This window comes from Ictalurus punctatus, chromosome 3 (genome assembly GCF_001660625.3).
Source record: "Ictalurus punctatus breed USDA103 chromosome 3, Coco_2.0, whole genome shotgun sequence".
In the NCBI taxonomy this organism is placed as follows: domain Eukaryota; kingdom Metazoa; phylum Chordata; class Actinopteri; order Siluriformes; family Ictaluridae; genus Ictalurus; species Ictalurus punctatus.
The window spans coordinates 19,688,121-19,708,138 of NC_030418.2; the positions used below are offsets into that span (position 1 = coordinate 19,688,121).

General features: G+C 40.0%; 1 protein-coding gene across 8 annotated transcripts in view; it reads right to left on the bottom strand.

Annotated features, from left to right (window-relative positions):
* The window catches only part of zmiz1a (zinc finger, MIZ-type containing 1a), a 125,339-nt gene extending 114,350 nt beyond the window's left edge, over window positions 1-10,989 (bottom strand). For 3 of the 8 annotated variants that reach the window (XM_047154145.2, XM_047154144.2, XM_047154147.2), the window contains exon 1: window positions 10,714-10,989. The gene's annotated coding sequence lies outside the window, so the exon portion shown is untranslated. The remainder of the gene's footprint in view (window positions 1-10,713) is intronic. The other 5 variants (XM_047154143.2, XM_047154142.2, XM_017464285.3 and 2 more) reach the window with 3 other exon arrangements.
* Window positions 10,990-20,018: the final 9,029 nt, after the last annotated feature.

Here is a 20,018-nt window from a genome sequence, read left to right on the forward strand (position 1 = left end):
TACTGGTACATTATTCTCAAGCTTTCTCAGCAAACAATTTAGATTTTCTAATTGTCTTGTTAAATGTTTGTGTTATTTTCTTATTTAGATTTTCGTTTCCATCATGTATCAGTCATAGTGGTAATTCAGAAACTGTTTCGTTTTTACTTGCATTAACCAACTAGTAAAGAAGATCTGGCAGTTCGAGTAGCTCAGCCTGTGTTTTGCTAGCTGGTCAGACTAAGCTGGATTTTTCAGCTGGGTAAATAAAAAAGCATAATCAAAAAAAGGTTTCTCAGTATTCTGAAGGTCTTCTTCTATCCTTGGTGATCTCTTCACAGTGCTTTGACATGCTTTCAGAACAATTTTTAAATGATCTAATGGAGCTACTCCAACACATATTTTTGTTGCTGCTCATCCTTCCCACAGTGTAGTTCCATATTCTGAACAGGATGTAACTGTGGTGGCATTTATAACTATGTCATTACTAAAATTTCTTTCTCCTCAAACCACTCCCTCCTGTCATCTGAGCTGTAAGGTACCTTATACTGTGTCGCTGAACATTTTATATCCACATTCACATCTATTAACACCTTACTTGTGTGGCAGTACACACTAACCAAACACTTTATTAGGAACACTATACTAATACTGGGTAGGGCCCTTGCTCTTTAAACAGCCTCAATTCTTTGCAGTACAAAATTTTTGAAAATGGAAATATTCCTTTCAGTTTCTGGTCCATGTTGACATGATTGCATCGTGCAGTTTCTCTAGATTTTTCAGGTGCATGTTCATACCACAGCCCAAAGATGTTCTATTGGATTCAGATCAGGTGACTGGGAAGGCCTCTGAAGAACAGTGAACTCACTGTCATGCTCATGAAACCAGTTTGAGATGACCTCTGGTTTGTGACATGATGTATTATTATGCTGGAAGTAGTCATTAGATGATGGGTAAATTGTGGTCATGAAGGGATGCACATGGACAACAACAATACTCAAATAGGCTGTGGTATTCAAGCGAAAATTCATCTGTATTAACAGGCCCAAAGTGTGCCAAGAAAACATTCCTCACACCATTACACCACCTCCACCAGCCTGGATTGTTGACACAAGGCAGGTCTGGTCCATAGATTCATGCTGTTTGCACCAAATTCTGACCCTGCCATCTGTGTGCCTCAACAGAAATGAAGATTAATCAGAGCAGGCTGTTTTTCCAGTATTCAACTGTCCAGTTTTGCTCAGCCTGTGCCCACTGTAGCCTCAGCCTTCTGTTCTTGGCTGACAGAAGTGGAACCCGATGTGATCTTTTGCTGTTGTAACCCATCCGCCAAGGCTCAACATGTTGTGGTAATTCTACAGGTGTTCCTAATAAAGTGTGCCATGAGTGCACAGTACTATAAAGTACACTATATAGAGCACTAAACATGCTTATATCACTCTATGGCATTGAATGTACTCAGTAGTGTGCAATTTTATCTGCAAAGAGCCGGTGTGGCTGAAGGTTGTCATTAAAACTAAAGCAGTAGTCACACCTTGTTTAATCAATTGGTCTCGGCCTTCAAACAACTGATGAGCTGCATCAGGTGTGTTCCTGCTTGGCTGGGATAAAAAAACACAAAAAAGAACAAAGCCATGCTGGTGCTTTGCAGATACCCCAGCTATGGAGAATAAAGTGTATCCTTCTTGCGCAGCCTAGGCCTAGTCACCATTTTAGTTTTAGCCACACCTGTCAAACAAACACAGGGAGTGGTCTTGGTTTTGTGGTTTTCGTTGTTTAAATGAACAGTCAGGATAGATCCTTTTCAACACATCGAAACTGTTGCCAAGTGTCAGTGCACACATTTAGGCAATACAGTGTGCTAGTGTACACTAGGGGTGGGCTATATGACAAAAATATAGACATATACACATATATGTCTAGCATAGAAATGCCTTTGAGAATCGTGAATTTTTTTTTTTTTTTTTTGGATCATTGTCTTGCTGGAAGATTCAACCACGGCCCATTTTAAGCTTTCTGGCAGAGGCAGTCAGGTTTTCATTTAATATCTGTTGATATTTGATGGTCCATGATGCCATGTATCCTAACAAAATGTCCAGGTCCTCTGGCAGAAAAACAGCTCCAAAACATTAAAGAGCCACCACCATATTTAACCGTAGGCATGAGGTACGTTTCCATATGGCTACCTCTCTGTGTGCACCAAAACCACCTCTGGTGGTTTATCACCAAAAAGCTCTATTTTGGTTTCATCTGACCATACAACCTGATCGAGTTTGTTTTTGGATGAGAGTAGAGGCTTTTTTCTTGAAACCCTTCCAAACAACTTGTGTAAGATGTAGGTGACTTTGGATTGTAGTTTTAGAGACTTTCTGACCTCAAGACACAACTAACTTCTGCAATTCTCCAGCTGTGATCCTTGGAGATTTTTTGGCCACTCAAACCATCCTCTTCACAGAGACAATATAGACACACGTCCAATTCCAGGTTGATTCATAACATTTCCAGTTGTCTGGAACTTCTTAATTATTGCCCTGATGGTGAAAATGGGCGTTTTCAATGCTTGTGCTATTTTCTTTTAGCCACTTCCCATTTTGTGAAGCTCAACAACCTTTTGCTGCACATCACAGCTATATTCCTTGGACTTACCCATTAGTATGAATAACTAAGGGAATGTGGCCTATGTGTTACTTCATATTTATACCCCTTGTCGCGACGGACCGACAGTCGGTGCGCATGATAAGAAAATCGCTCCTTCCCCGACTGCCGCGCAGGCACGAAGCAGACAGCCTCGTGCCAAACACACTATCAGCCGGAAGGACTGTCACGGTGGGGCGGGACCGTCGACGCTACACCGGCCGGCGATTGGGGAGTCCCAAAAAAATTCCACCACTCAGGCGACAGCGGAAGAGGATAAAAGGACGCTCTTCCGCCCCTGTGAGGAGGACGGCTAAGAGACTGACTACATGCGCGCTCTTCAGCAGCTTAGAGGCATTCCGACCTTTAGCACGACGGTATCCTCTCGCTAATCTCTTTTTCTCTCTCTCTCTCTCTCTCTCTCTCTCTCCCCGAAGGTTCGAGTGCAGACGAGACCGCCGGTAGGTGAGATCACGTTCGACGGTGGATGACGGCACGGGAAACCCACACACACCTCTTGGGAACCCCGACACGCCCTCGAGAATGTCACAACGCCAGCCACACCCCCACAAACCCCTCACACTCACACACACTCGCCTCCTCACTACCGATAGCTACCACACAGACAAATAAAACCCCCGTATTGACTAAAACCTGTCTCTTGTGCGTCTGTGCTTCGCCCTACTCCGGCTAATTCCCCTACACCCTCTGAAACAGGAAGTCATGGTTGAATAATTTCCTGTTCCTAGTCACCCAGGTGTACTAAAATGTATTTTAAAAAAGAGTAAAATATCAATGGGAATATACTTCAAATATATTTTTCTCACAGGAATTCATATTGGTGCCAATAACTGTGGCACACCAATATTTAACAAAGATATTTTTGGATACACCTGTGTTGTGTTTTCAATTGTTTGGTATCCATGAGAGCAGAGTATTTTTGTGAGTATTTTGAACAAAAGATCAAAAGGTTAAACAATAAAGACAATTTTTTAAAAATTCGCTTTTTTTGCTCATATTGCACCAAGGGTGCCAATATTAACGGAGGGCACTGTGGTCCACCCCTAGTGTACCTGAGCACACTGTATTGCCTAGATGTATGCACTGACACTTGGCAACAGGTTCTATCCCCACTGTTCATTTAAACAAGGAAAACCACAAAACCAAGACCACTCCCTGTGTTTGTTTGACAAATGTGGCTAAAACTAAAAAAAAAATAATTTTTTAATGTATCATGATGTATAAGTGTTGCATTTTTTTCATGATCTGCTTGATGATACTTTATTTAATGGCTACAAAAATATTTTAATTTTCATTTTTAATATTTAAGAGAAATAACATTTGGTTTTATTTCAAATGATTTCAACATAAGTCTATAAATCTGACAATAAAAAAAAAATTGAAATTAACGTCACAATTTTAAGATTAATTTTAACTTTAACATTGGCTGCTTGTAGTCAGTTTGTAATTATTACCAAAAAAATTACAGAAATTTAATTGTAAAAAAATATACCATAATATTCATGCTATCTCAGAAAAAGTGTATTGTGACAAAATATAGCAATATGTTAAAAATATAATACCGATATCATCATATCACCCAGACATTTCAATGATACACAATGTTTAGGCATGCAGTAAAAGTAGTCATATTTCTGTGAAGAAGTGAGTTTAATACTTTTATTTAATATCCTACAAAAAAAATATTCAACCTGAAAATAAGGGAACATCTATACTAAAAATATAGAAATTTCTAGCATTTACAAATTTAACACCTAATCAGTTTCTAATTGTTATCAGAAAAGTCTTGCATTGTGTCGATACTGTCATCATATTGATTGATGAGTACTAGTATACAGAATGCGAATTTGCTAATGCGAACCAGTGGCTACATTTTAACATTAAACGCTGGTATTGAATGTATATGTGTTTTGCACACACTCCTACCTCTCTGATATAGCCTGTTTATATTTGAATATCTGTGGTGATTTATGCAGACTGCGCTCTGTGTTTTTCAAAAAACACAGTTTTTTCAGTTGCATTTATATTGGGGACGAGCACGGCACAGTCGCTCTCTCCTCTGTCACCGAGTGACAATCAGGTATCTGTTTGCCGTATGAAAAGGAATACAGAAAGCATGCACTGTTAAGACTGGAGCCACTGTTAAGAGGGGATGAGAGGGACAAGCCCAATGGAACACTGGCCTGGTGGTGAATACATAAAAAAAAAATGGTTTCAAATGCTGAAAATCTACAAAAACCTGTTTCAATGTGGCTAAGCACATATGTCACTTCTTTTCATTTGCATGAACAAACATTGAAAACCAGAGGATCATAAAATGCAGTCGGCATTAGATCAGCCCACGGCTGCACTTCAGCTCAGCAAAAAACTGCTTTGCCAGACATTCCGTTTTATAATATTTTCACACTGAGGTTCCAAATGTGGCTCTTTATCTATAAAGCCCAGGCTGAAAAATGAAAAGACATGAGCTTATAAGAGTGTGAAGTAGTACAGTTGCACTGGGAGCATGAAGGAGAGGGGAGGGAAACCAACTGCGCACCGAAAGCCAGGCTTACAGGACAGTTATTAACAACTGCACGATCCTGCACTTACCTGGGAAGTAGTGGTGCTTGCAATCACATGTCAATTTGGTCATACACACACATATGCACAAACACACACACATTTACACTACTCTAGATTCATTATGTTCTATCTGTTGTTGAGACTGCACCAGGAATCCATGAATGTGTCTCGGTTGCTTACAGCTGTCACCTCATGAGCTCTGCATTGAACCTGTCATGCATGAAATGCATTTGTGCAGCAAGAGTTGTGTTCTCAGATAAACCAGGCTTTTACTTTCCTTGTTTGGGAGCTTAATAGCCACTAATGTAATAGTAGAAATGATTTTGTATTGGATGTGGTCTGAATTTCATTTCCCAGAATTCATTTGTCAGGTTTACGTGACACCTTGTGGCTGCTTTTCCTTTCAGCTTTCATTTTGTTCACCTTGCTAAAAATGCCACAGCGTCGTGGTAGGTCTAATGATGTGAATGGGCAAAAATATGAATGGAAAAAAATAACAAACGTTCTTAGTAGATTCTGCTTAATTTGCTTTGTCAGAGAGGAGAAAAGTATGCATCCCTCGAGGCCATGCCGAATGTAATTGGGACCGCTGTCCTAGTGTGTCAGCCATCGCTCTTGGTGATGGAGGAAATCTCCTCACACACCGATATATTAAATGAAAGGAGGTGTGTTTAGCAGGTGTTGCTTTTCGAGCACCGTGTGAATGAAGACATGCAAATGTAAGTTTGAAGCAAAAAAAACAAAACAAAAAAAAAAACAAAGATCGTGTTGTGCTATTTTCACCAAGCCTGTAGAAAAAGACATTACAAAATAGTCAAACATGATCTTCTCTAGAGCTGAAAAAATCGTGGCAGATTTTCAATTCCATCTTCCTTCTAAACATTAACGGGGTGGATGATGCCACCGTTAAATAGATTCTCTTAAGTCTGAAAGGTTTTTCAACCATCCCTAATCCCACAGAAGGGCATTCAAATTTGCCCACCACTGCCCTCACGTAGTTAAGCTTTTCACATGAAACTTTGAACTGGTGGCTGTATGGTTTTAATGTAAATAATAATAATAATAATAATAATAATAATAATAATAATAACTTGACTTGGAATATCAAAACTTTTCAAATGGTTATCTCTGAAAAATAAAATAAAAAAGTGAGAAAAAAAGTCACAAAATTGGAGATTAAGATTATAAAGCTCTTAATGACGACACTGTGATCAAATCACAACAACCATCTCTAAACGAGTCCCACATTTAATTATTGTGTGTCACTTCTTATGTATATTTTCATAATATTTTTTTTTTCTCAGGTGATTAATAAAAACAACACACATGATCTTGGCACATCTTTTATAAACATATTACTTCAGTAACACAGTATGGAGCTATAACTCATCAAATTGGACAGTCACAAAAGATTTATTAACCAGCATTATTTTCTTAACACCTACATGTCAAGTGTTTCTCCATGAGAGATTATATTATGCAATCATGAGCGATCGACATTATAAACAACGCTATCACTAGCAGCTCTGTGTCTCTCTAACTGAAGAGCTAGTCTAAATCAATCCTCCCAGAAGACAGCGCTTGCCTAAAATACAGCATTTGATTTTCCTGTGCCTGATCTCCAACTCACAGCTGTCTATTAAGTGAACATGAATAGAGCAGCAGGGCAAACGGCTTGACACGGAGAACATGGCTCAATGAATTTGTCGTCGTCAAAAGGAAACAGTTTGGGCGCAATATGTTTGTTTTACTCAGGACGGATTTGCAAGACACACAGCAGTTCGAGGAAAGCGCAGGGAGCTATCCCCCAAACGAAAGGTAATTGCTTGTGATCAGGTGAAATTTGGAGTGCGGCAGAACACTTTGCCACACTAGTTGCAAGCTCAAATATTGAGCGAGAGTAGCTGGGTGTCGTTTAGGATTCGAGATTCTTGCTCTTTTGCTGACAGAAATGGGATACATTCACTGTGACATCTTCCGCGTTCATTTTTCAAAGAACGTCAAATCAAACATGCATGAGCCCATGACAGCATGGGTTTGGAAGTCTCTATCTGAGGGCGAAGCACTCAGAGTGGCACAAGCTAGCTAATGCTGTGCCCATCACATACTAAAGCTTGTGTGGTCATATTGTCAGGCTGACAGCTGGAGGCAGCCGACAACACCACATTCTTCTGGGGACGTGAACTCTCTTTGGACTGAATGGAAAAGAAGTAGCTCCTGTCTGGTTTTGCTTCAGCAAAAAGCAATAAACTGTCAGAGGAATTCAAAGAAATCAAGAGGTGCCGATGCATTTAAAACTGCTGTTTATAAGAATTGTGCTTTACAAGGTGAAAATACTTAATGTGATAGAAGCCTCAAGAAGAAGAAAAAAACATTTAAAAAATGACTTCGAAAAGTTTCCTGTTTTAATGATATTTATTTATTACACGGCAATAAAAGGCCTTCTTCGTTGTTCTAGAAATCTCACGTGTGTGAAATGGTCACCGGGTTATAAAGTGAGTCTGCGTGACTTCACCTGTCAATAGGAATGAAAACTTCTGTACAAATCCCCTGTGGAGCACACGCAAACAGATACAAAGTCTGACTTATGTTAGAGAGTGGGTGTGTGCAGCTGGTGACGAGTAGGCTGTCCTACTCCACGATGGATAAACACGAGCCAAGTATTTCACAACTCGGCACAATAGTGCACTAACAGTTAAATGTCAACCTGTCAAAACACTGATTAGTGTTCAAGCCGTTTTAAAGAACTAGCAGTTCTCTTGTGATTACAGGCAATAAGGCATTAAAATAACACTTAACACGAGTTAAAGAAGTGGTCAACATGTTTTAGCCCTGCCTTTTTAGACAATAAATCAGTAACAGACATACTGTAATTTCATCCAACGCTCAGATCAAAATAGCAGGCTTTGACGTTGTTCGTGTTTCTTGTGTTTTTGTCAAACACACTTGTTTAAGGGAAACTAGACTTTGCTCCATGGTTGGACATTTCAGGTAGCCTACACGTTTGTTAGGCCATTACTATGCAATTACTAATTACTAATCTAAACCGCCGACAAGATGTCTAGAACAGTGGTTCTCAAAGTGGGGTCCAGGAACCCCCAGGGGTCCTCAGTTTTTTGGGGGGTTTTTTGGTTTTGTTTTTTATTTTGTTACAGTGGTGGAAACCACAACGTAATTCAAAGTTATTATGTTTTTTATTAAGTTTCTATAGTTCTTAGCCGATTTGACTGGTCAATTGAATTCAATGGGTTTAATCCAAACCTCAATAACTCAAAAACAAACAGGCGTAAATATGTTCAACTGGGACATAATATGTTCTGTTGATGTAATAAATAGTTCAAATTGTACTGTACACATTGAATTAAGGACACAAATGTCTGAATTGCTGGATCATGTTCATTAAGAAAAATCTGTACTTCATGGAATTTATTTCAGTTTAAGGGGTCCCTGGCTGCAAATGCTTTGAGAACACCCTTCTCTCCAGCTTTCGATTATTTGATATATATAAAACCAGCCCCTGAACACTGTTTGTTTTCATCACTACTGTGCCACTCAGATAAGCAATGAAACCTAACCAATAAAAGGCCAATGCTATATACAATCTTATTTAATAACCACTATCACATGGCATGCTCTTTCAGCTCGAGTCCAAATCTGTAATCTACAACCACTCCTCTTTAACCTGTAGCTCTTTTACATGTGAATGGCACAATCGCAGATGTAGTGATGTGCCTCATGGTAAAGCTGATCCTCGACCTGAGGCCACTGTCTGCACTAGTGACTAATATAAACTTTTCTATACACATTCTCAATTCCTGACTCACACACACACACACACACAAACACACATTCACTGACATGCGCACTTCAGATTTGACAGGAGTTTAGAAAGCAGACACAGACAGCATGAGAATGATTTTGAAAGCAGTCTGTCAAGAACCACTCTTGAAAACTTTTTTTTGTGCCTAAGAACACATAAGTATAGACTATAGACTCAAACATCATCGAGTCGGTGGATGAAGAGAAAAGGACAAATATAAGATACATATGACAACTAATTACCTTTCACCTTTGCACCAAAGGCAAAGGGAAGCTTTTACATTATCAGTATCCACACAGTCATGTAAACATTGCTTCAGATTGTACAGTGCTTAAGAAATAGCCAGGCTATAGTCTGGCACGAGCAAAGTACCTGCACTAATAGTGTACAGTTTATTGTTCTGAGTGAAAAATTTGTATGTATATATATATATATATATATATATATATATATATATATATATATATATATATATAAAAAATTTTTTTTTTTTTTTTAAGTGCTCTGAATGAAAAATAATACCCTAAAGCAGCAGAGACAGACATTGCTCAGTAGTTACATGATATGATGTGCATTACAACAGCATTTTTATTCCATTTGAACATGATGGCTGTTTTATTAGTTATATAAACTGGGTCTGACAGGACTTCTTGTGCTTCAGGAATCGCATGAAGTTGCTTTAGGCTAACAATAGTACACCTCACACTCAACCTTGCCCTTTCGTGCCTTGCTGGTGAAAGTCATGGTTTCCTAAAATTCCATCAGAAAGGCACTAACAAGAGAGGAAGGGGCCACTCTTTCGTCCTCAGTGCTCACACTCAGCTCGGGTCGGATCTGATCTGATCTTGCCGATCCATCAAACAGCTCGGCGTTTAAAGCCATCGCTGCGGTGTATAAAACATGCAACATCTCGCCTGCATTCAATCAGCTTTCTGTAGCGGACAAAACCATGATGTGGTCTCGGCGCGCGCCTTGGGACCGAGTCGATGCAAGAAACAGCACGTTTATTGCATGCACATGCTTTCAATGCGCTATTACAGTGTCCGAGTCAGGTCTCGAGTTTTAGGGATCGTTTAAGTGTGATAGAAGTATACAATACTACAAAAACTCATGCCTGGATGGCGAGGCTCTCACCTTTTTCTACAACACTACAAACGCTTAATGTAATGACGCTAAGCAGCAGCTGAGCGCGTGACAGTGTGTCCCTGTCTAATCTGCAAATAATAATAATAATAATAATAATAATAATAATAATAATAACACGAAGCGAAACGTGAAACAGCATATTGCTCCTAATATCATTATCACAAAAGCCAAACTCCCGTCCCTCGTTCACACCAAGTGGCCAGGGAAAATATCCCCCGATCACCGAGGTGTTGTTTCACATCGCGCCCTGTGAGTCAGATCCGAGAGAGAGAGAGAGAGACAGAGAGACAGAGAGAAAGCGTTTCTTTTGGCCAGGCGACAAACACAAGCCGATTCCGGCCACGATTCAAATGCTACACTTCAGCGATCCTTTAAGCCTCCGCTCCATTGTTAGCTGAGGTCGGCGCTAGCTTCGCAGGCTACACACACACGCGCGCGCGCGCGCACACACTCGCTTTCTCTCACATACACACTCACACATTCAAATGCAATGCACAAAAAAGCTTCGTGGACATGAGCGAGAGGTGCGAAAACGGCTCGCAACTTACTTTCAGATCTGATCCGAGTGCGGCTCCGGGAAAAATCCTGCCTCAGCGCAAGTCGCGTCGCGTATTGTTTTGGGTTTTTTTCCCCTCCTTTATACTTTGCAAAACAGTAGAGAAAAGGCGCACAAGGCTTTCGCCTGAGTGCGACTGCCTGAATCAACTAGCGTAGAGCACGGCAAGTTGAAGTGTCAAATTACACGGGCTATTCTATTACCACAGCCATGCTTGGCGGTTGCTAACAAAACGCGTCCCAGAGTGCGCGCCATGAGGACACTGATCGCACTGACGCGTCACTGATCCTGCTGGATTCACTCAGGTCCGCGCTCCTGCTTTTGCTTTTCTAATCGTCCATTCAACGCGCCTTTTAGATCAGCTTATTATAATTATTATTATTGTTATTATTATTATTATTATTATTATTATTCGGTTGCGCAATAACAACAGAAAAGCGCACGCCTCATACTGTAGTAGAGCTACAATACTACATACTGTTGTTGTTGTTTTGCCAAATAATCATGTTAGTGTATTTGGTTTGGTTGGCGCGTGCCATGCATCAGCAATTAAAGCAGCTTTTCAAAGTGGAAAGATTAGGCTCAAACATTTGATTGTCCATGACCATGTGATTCCTATTCACCGTTTTGACACGTCGTAGTGTAACAGAACTGAACAAGAAGTGACGCAATTACTATTAGAGCGATGACCAATTTGATTCTGGTGTAACATTATCGTGTTACAGAAGCAATCAACTAGCGTGCGTAACCGCCCCCTCCCTCCCGTGCTTCCTCGAAAAGGAGAGGAGAGGAGAGAGGAGGAGGAATGCCTGGTTCCGTATTTTGCGAGTCGCCGGCTCTGTGCGATAGAAAGCCCTGAATAACAAAGACGTGTTTGAGAGCAGCAGCGGCGGCGGCGGCGGCGGCAGGCTCGCGCTCAGCGGTGACGTCAAGGAACAATGAGTCTCTCCTGACGGTGGAAAGAAGAGAGCGGCGCGAGCTCGCGCACCAATAACGCACTGCGTCCTCCTACCCCTCTTCATCTACTTCATACAACGCCGCGAGGCTCAGCTACCCCCCTTGGGGGCTTATAAGGGGGGGCAGGTCCAAATCTCTACGAGTGCAACATGGTATACACGCATTCATTCCACGCGCCGCGACTGAGCCTGTCCAAACACTGACCGACATTTCCATTACCCCTTATTGGTGGTGGGGGGAAAAAAGGTCCTCTCGGATGCATTATGCAAATTATGACATGAATGCGCAACTGAGTCCAAACGAGCCTTGTGTTCGCTTAAACGCTCATTCTAGCCAATTGACGTTAGAGCAAATTAGGCGTTGTTTATTTACAGGGCTTTGACCTCCTCAGTGTTATCTTAATAAGCTTCCTTATTCACTATGTTGCCCAGTGCTTTCCAAAGAAACATTAGCTTTGCCTTTTGAACAGTGTCCTTAGCTCTTCTACTGCAAGGCTTTGACACTAATGCATTGGGCTTATTCTGTGAGCACTCTGTCTCAAGGACACTAGCTCCTGTGCAGTTATCTAAGTTGGCAGGGATAAATCTGGCAGATGACATCACTGGTTTCAGGCACTCATTCATTTTTATTTCTGTCCTGTTCTTATATGGTGATTGTCCGAATGACAAGAGAGGTAGCATGGGCAATGTCAGATGTCACATCTTTATCAGATCGGTCATGTTTTCCTCACGTGATTTAATTAGACTGTTCTACTTGAGATTGGCAATCAAATAATGTGAATTATGACATTTGAAAAATTGGTTAAAATTCCTGGAATATGGCTTTTAAATCCCCCTAGGAGAGACTGTGAAAGTGCCTTAACAGATGCTGAATTTGCAGACATCTGGATTTTTTTTGCAGATGTAGGCTAGCGCTGGAGATTTTCCAAAGATGGACATACCCATGTAACATCAGTATCAAAGCAAGGTTTAGTTATTGCAAGTGACCCAGCACCTATTGTCATATAGGTTTCAGGCTCCTCATAATATCCTGTGTTATGGACCATTAATCATGTTTTTGTGATGTCGCTCAAAGTTGCATGGGTTCATGTCGTCTGGGGGAAAAAAACACAGGCAGTCAATGAACAGCCACTTTAGTTCAAAGCCAGTTGTTGTTCGAACCCCTGGTGTTGATGGGTAGGCCCTCAATTCTTGCATTCTGAAACAATATGGCCAGATGGCTGCCAAGAAGATGGATGGACTATAGGTGGAGTGACTTCAGCTTGACTGAATTGCTGTATAATTTTATACATACACGCAGCTGTGAGGTGTTATTACAGACTATTTTGCATTATCAAAAGAATGCTTCAGCTACTGTGTACCTTGAAGCATTAGGATGCATTGCTGCTAGAATAAGGTTCTTATTAATTTTAAATATGTTTCTGAAATCTTTAAATGTCTAATGACAGCCACGGCTGCTGTATTTTTACTCATATTTCCATCTGAAATAAAAAATAAAATTTAATGCTCCATGCTAACATGACTTTCAGGCTGTGGTGTAGGGAACTCGACTGCCATGGTGAACCTCAGCTTGGCTAATTCCCTGACAATCACAGGGGAAATGATTGATGCTGTTGGGCCTTCAATGCTACATGATGGAGAGAGAGTTTCAGTTCTGCTGACATAAGCTTTCACACACAGGCCGAGCTTTCACAGATTATTTACAGCTCCTATTTGCTTTACACAGTATACTATCGTTCTCATGGACCTCCTCAGAGGAAATATGGGCTATGTTGCCAAACTATCATTAACATGGAAGCAGAAGACGTTATTAAGAAAATGTGTAACAAACAAGGCAGGAAACGTAGATAAAGGACAAGATGGTGAGACGTTGAGATTCTTGAGATTACCCACCGCAGAAAGGCAGAGGTGCACAATGTATTTGACAACAAGACACAAGAGAAATCTGTTTAAGTACACTATTGATCCTCTTTGGAGCAGAGCCACCGAAAGCAAAGGCAGGAGTGAGAGAGACAGCGAGAGAGATGCATTTGGCCAACTACTTGCAGGAGAGTAGAGAAGGAACGCTCTTGGAGAGTTTCTCTCCCCCTCTTTTATTTCAGTGAAAAATGTGAGTGGTGGTAGATAAAGCAGACAGCCTATACCCCATGCTGACTGGCTCGGCTGGCTTTGGAGAGGGTAGAGGCAATCAATGTGTGCTCACAATAGAGCAAGAGCATTGAGAGAGGTAACTGCTCCCTCAGGCCATGAATGGGGGGGGGGGGGGGGGGGGGGGGTTGCAGTGGGGGCTAAACAGACAGAGAGTGAGTTAAGGTTCATTTTGGAAGTTCTTAATGAAGAACTAAAGGTGGAGTTCTTTATTTGCCCTCCTATCCCCAAACAAAGAGTAGATTATGTTCAGAATAGACACCTTAAATTATTAGCAATGTTTCACAATCAATATTTTGTGTACCTTACTCAGTGGTTGTATGGGGGTTAGTGGTTAACGTTTGCCTCACACCTTCAGGGTGCTGCGGGGGTTTACTCCTGGTACTCCAGTTTCCTCCCCCATACCAAATACATGTATGGTAGGCTGATTGGCTTGTCAAAAGTGTTTGTAGTGTATGAATGGGTGTGTGTATGTGTATGTGATTGTGCCCTGCGATGGATTGGCACTCTATCCAGGGTGTACCCCGCCTTGTGCCCATTGCTCCCTGGGATAGGCCCCAGGTTCCCCGCGACCCTGAAGGATAAGCAGTATACAAGATGGATGGATGTTATTATATGGCAACTATACATAATACAGTTTATGTGTTCATCAGAAATCATCCATGGAAAGCAACATGGAATAACAAAAGCGACAGCTGAGGGCTGCTAGTTATAAATGTCTTGGAATTAATGTAGTATATAACATCTTATTTAAATGTCATGATACAAAGAATGGCATCCTAAGGTAATGATCACTATCATCAATCATTCTCTGTATGTGAGAAACATGCGTATTGAAAGATTAAAGCACCTGAAGTAGTTTAACACGATCACAGATGAAGAAAATTTTAATTGATAAAATTGAATCTCACCAGAACATACAAGATAAGCATTTTAAACATCTTATTGATTATATATTCCCATAATTCCCAAATGGTCTGTTTTAGAAAAAAAAACACATAGATTTTCAATAATTATCTATTGTGTTTGTGAGTTCTAGCAAATGAATCATAATGAGAGACAAACTACTCCATTGTCAGATATCCATTTTAAAAAGCAAACAAGATGTCCTGGAAGGTTCAATTATTGAGGGCTAAGCTGAATAATCATTACTGCAGTCTTCTGTAAGTCTAAGAGCAGAAAACCTGTTAATATAAAATATCAAATGTTTATCTAGCAGATAAAACTTGAAGAAAACAACATTTACAAATGTTCCTCTTGTCACCATTAACCAATATTCATATACTGAATATTCATGAACACTTTCATTTGGTATAACTGAGAGCTTGGTGCAGTTCTGAGGTAATGAATCACCTCCTGAAGAAATCAATTAAGCTCTTGTCTGAGAATGACCAGCATTTTCTTAAAGCTTTTGGAGGTAGATCATATTACTGGAGAACTGGCATGAGCCAGCAGGATGAGGTTGAGGAATACTTCTCCATGCATGACATCATGTGGCTAAGCAAAAGTGTAACAAACAATCAAACCTCATTTTATGCCCTCACTGAGAGTACATATGAGATTAGTTGCTATATAAATATATAAACTTAGCATTTTTGGCTTAATTAGGAATAGTTGTCTCTATCAGTAAGGTCACAGAGGTGGAAATGAGCTTCTTTTCTGATCGTGGAAAATATATCAAGTTTGGTGGAAATTCTCATTGAACATAACACAGCACAGTGCTGTTTGCACCAATTATTTTAAAGATAATATTTTAAATATTTTAATGGTTGCGGTCACTGAGCTGGGAAATATTTCAATATAGAAGAAGAAGTCCATACATGCCAAAACCTTCAGAAACACAGGGTACAGCCTTTAATTTTAGATGTCTAGGCATGTTTCACCAGCACAACAAGTGGGCGCTTCAACTGGGCAATTAGTAGACAAGTGGCATGAAAACATGCTAATGAAGTTAATCCTTCAAAGGAGTGGTGGCTCTCAGGCTCTGATGATTCAATGACAGCGATGCTAATGCCTCTCGCCAACACAAACTGGGAAGAGGGGGTGCACAATAGACTGTGAGATTGTGTTATTGTGTGGGATGAAATTAACTCGCACTCTGTTGCCAGTAAGGGTGGTCCCCCCATCTTTGCTCAGCACAGCATGAAAAAAGGAGATTCTCCAAGGTCTTATGTCATCATAGAAGATAAGTGATATAAAGGCACAGACAAAGGATACTGATGTCGGAATGCATTATTCATCTATTTTGATTTCTTGCTCAGCCTTAAATATATGTCTGAGTACCAGTTTCTTCTTTACTGTTGACCTAGAAGTCAAATCTAAGACATTTGCTATATTTTAAAGTATCTTATACAAGCCATCTGGTCAAATTGCCCTGCAGCAAAGTAAAGTTATCAGATAATCAGTCCTTATTGCAGGAAACCTGCTGTTATTTTAAAGCCTTACCATGTTTGCTGTTAATAATTAATGGTCGCAGCATACTGAGTGCTGAATTTGTTTTCACGTTGAGTAATATGTTGTAATTGAAAAGTGTGCCTCAAGTGTAACATGTTCTTCATAACATTGTAATGAACTCTAGTGCTTGTGTTTGAGTCCAATCCATGCTAATGGCTCACTTAGAGACTTGTATGTCACACTTAAATAATCTCCTGACATCAAGTGTTTAACCTTGGGCCTATCCACAGCCCTCTAGGGTGATGGCATCTGGGAAAAGCCACTGATACTACAGAGAAGACTGACATCTACTGGCTGAGCATCACCCAGCCTCCCTCATGATACAGGTTAAAGCTCAAGAGTGATGATATATGCTGTATATGTTATATGTATTTATTGGAAATGAAAGTTTCTGTATGTCCTGGAAGTTCCCACTTGTGTATGGATATCAACACTGTTGTTGTTGTTTTTTACATCCACAGTATTAGGAATTTACTACATGCTTACACAATCAACATGTAGCCTCTCAATAAAATATTAGATTTTCACCTCTTACCTCATAACTACATACCTTACCGATTTACACTGTAGCTTTAGGTCTATACAGTAGATGCTGAATTCTTTCCAGTATTTACTGAATAAAGTGCATTACAAAATAACTACAATAATAATGTGGGTTTTATTTTTAAATTGTGACTGCAAAGCATTTTCTTGTTTGTTTTATACTATACAAATATCAAAGGAAATGAAATAGATAGAGTCCAAAAGGCTGAATGTATTTCTCATCCTGACTGTCCATAATTTTTGTATTGATTAAGTGAGGATTAATAAGAAAGAGAAGACTGTCTAAAGAACTACAGACTAAAACATCCTTGAGTCTGAGCAACAGATACCCAGTTGACCACGAATGCATTAACACACACTTGAAAGCAAATAGCAGCTTACACACACCTCAGTAATACAAAGCGTTCAAACATAACTGGCATCTTTCATGTGTTTGAATCGGCTGTTTTTATTGAACTCATTCAGTTTACAAGCATTAAGGTGTCTATGTCATAGGAGATTATACATTACTACAAGTAGGTTAGAAGTCATTAGGAGTAATTAGGATACTCCCCAGTTTTGTCCTTCACAAAGCCTTTCCTATTTAATAAGTACATGGAAGCTGTATTTCTAGTTCCCACTTTTGACCTATTTTACAGTGTGTTTGTTTGTATTGACCTTGCTAACCTGTTCCTGTAGACATCACTCTGATATTAACCCTTCTGCCTGTGTAGACTAAGTGCCATGTGAAAGCCCGAATGAAATTTATTCATAGCCTGCTGCAAAATCTCCTGCATGATACCTAAGGCATCCAATAGGCAATCACATACCCTCTAATTGTTTCAGTTTAAAAAAAAAAAACAACTAATGACTCATAAGGGCATATGCTTATGCATTCAATGTGTGCATTGCTGCATTAGCACTAAGTACAAGTGCCTGCATGTGCACCTGTTACATCCTGCCCCAGACAAACTCACAGACACGTTTGTTGCCAGTTAAAAGGATCACTGATTAAAGACAGCTGAATACTGGCCAGGCTCCAGGTAAGCATAGACTACACTAAAATTATGCTTCACATAACTGCAGAGTATAACAGCTTAATTATTTGGTGAATGATACAGCTACTTAGCTGTCAAGCATGGCATCATTCCCCTGAAAGCTCTTCTTAAAAAGGCTATAAATAAATAAATAAATAAATACAAATCTGTTGTGAATCACAAGAACAAACCTCTACCAGCCAATTCTGCTAACATTTGGCTGTGTCTGTCACATATGGTCTCTGCTTCATGCTCCCTGCTTTGGCACGTGGTTGTATACGCAACACATGCAGTCTTTGGTTGCTGCTCGTTATGTCACTGGCTATAAAGAGAGCACTTTGAGCCCTGGCCTAAAGCAGTAAAATGTCAACATATCAAAATAGGAGTAATGTGAAGAAGAACTCCATGCACACTTTAGAATTGTCATGTTGAATAAATAACAATTGAGAACATTTATGAATGGAGAACAACAACCTCTTTTTTGTTTTGTTTTTTTTTGTTGTTGTTTTTTTATGGGTTGACACAGAGAAAGTAGCATTGTTTCAGCAATCAATATGATTCTCCACAAGACTCCAGTGACGTAATTAATCAAAAGCCTTCCAGTCATGCCAGTGTGTGGGGTGGAGCATGTTATAGCACTGAGTGCACGGTATGAATTGAATTAAGGATGTTTATTAGATTCGGTTTGCAGAGATTTCTCGCTCTACAATGCATGCCAGAAAATATTCTAAGCAATACTAAGCATGCAGTGTAAGTAAACAGCTATCAGTATGTGGTTTTAGTCAGAGAAAATGTCTTTAAAATCTGTATAACGTGTATAACGTGTATAAAGCACAACCAGGTGTCCTGGTGCTTGAAGAATACTAACTATAACACAAAAATGTGTCAAAACTTGAAATAGGGCATATTACAGTGGATAAGCAGGTATATTACATGCTTTTTTTCCCTGGTAATAGGTTGCAATATCAGTACCTTAATCTCTCACCTTAAAGCTCCCTCTTCGTGGTTTTACTTACAGTTATTGGCTTACATTAGGCTTTTGTACACCCAGCAGAAGTAAGTTTCCTTTTGTGCTGAGAGGTCAGCTTCCATATAAGGCTCTCCCTGTGTTTGATGAGCTAGGAGACATGCTACTACTGTAGCCAGTAGTTTACAATCCTACATTTAAGTGTTAAAAAATGCATCTGTTTTATTTTTCTGTCATTATGTTTAGCAATTGGTTACATAAATATTCTATAGTACTTCGTTAATCTATATTTTAATTGGATCACAAGACTCTCCACTGCACTTCAGTAACATCCTCACAGAGAGCATGTCAGAAAAGAGGATATTCTGAGGAAATATTTTTGTAATATGATGTCTTTTTGGTTCTGCTTGCACTTCCTTTTATGAGTCACAAGAATGTCACACACCACAATGTGATTTTATGTACTCACCTTTATTTTCCACAGCCTCTACATTTTGTTAACAGAAGATATAATTTGTTGTTGTTGTTAAATTTCACTTTACATCTTATTACATACATAAGTGATGGATGTGCAAATCTTCACCACTAACTCTAGTTAGTTTAAGTTTTTAGGTCAAACATAATATCACACACTGACACAGCTGGTGTGAGGCGTAGATGTGGTATGCCACATTATTTCATTTCCCATCATTACTTAATTCAACAGTGGCGTGACATTAACACCACAACATTAATTTTGAGTAGACAATGGTTTTATAGGAAAGTTTCTGCACTAGTGGTGTAATGTGAAGGCTGGAGTGATTCTACTGTGCTAGAAATAAATTATACTGTATTAGTTCCATTAAAGCAGGGCCCATGGTTAGTGGTTAGCACATTTGCCTCACACCTCGCCTCTGCCCTGTGTGTGTGGAGTTTGTATGTTCTCACCGTGCTGCGGGGTTTCCTCCGGGTACTCTGGTACTCTGGACCTCAGTCCAAAGACATGCACGGTAGGCTGATTGGCATGTCTAAAGTATCTGTAGTGTATGAATGTGTATGTGTAGGTGATTGTGCCCTGCGATGGATTGGCACCCTGTCCAGGGTGTACCCCGCCATGTGCCCAATGCTCCCTGGGATAGGCTCCAGGTTCCCCGTGACCCTGTACGATAAGCGGTATAGAAAATGGATGGATGGATGGATGGATGGATGGATAGTTTCATTAAAGCAATAATAC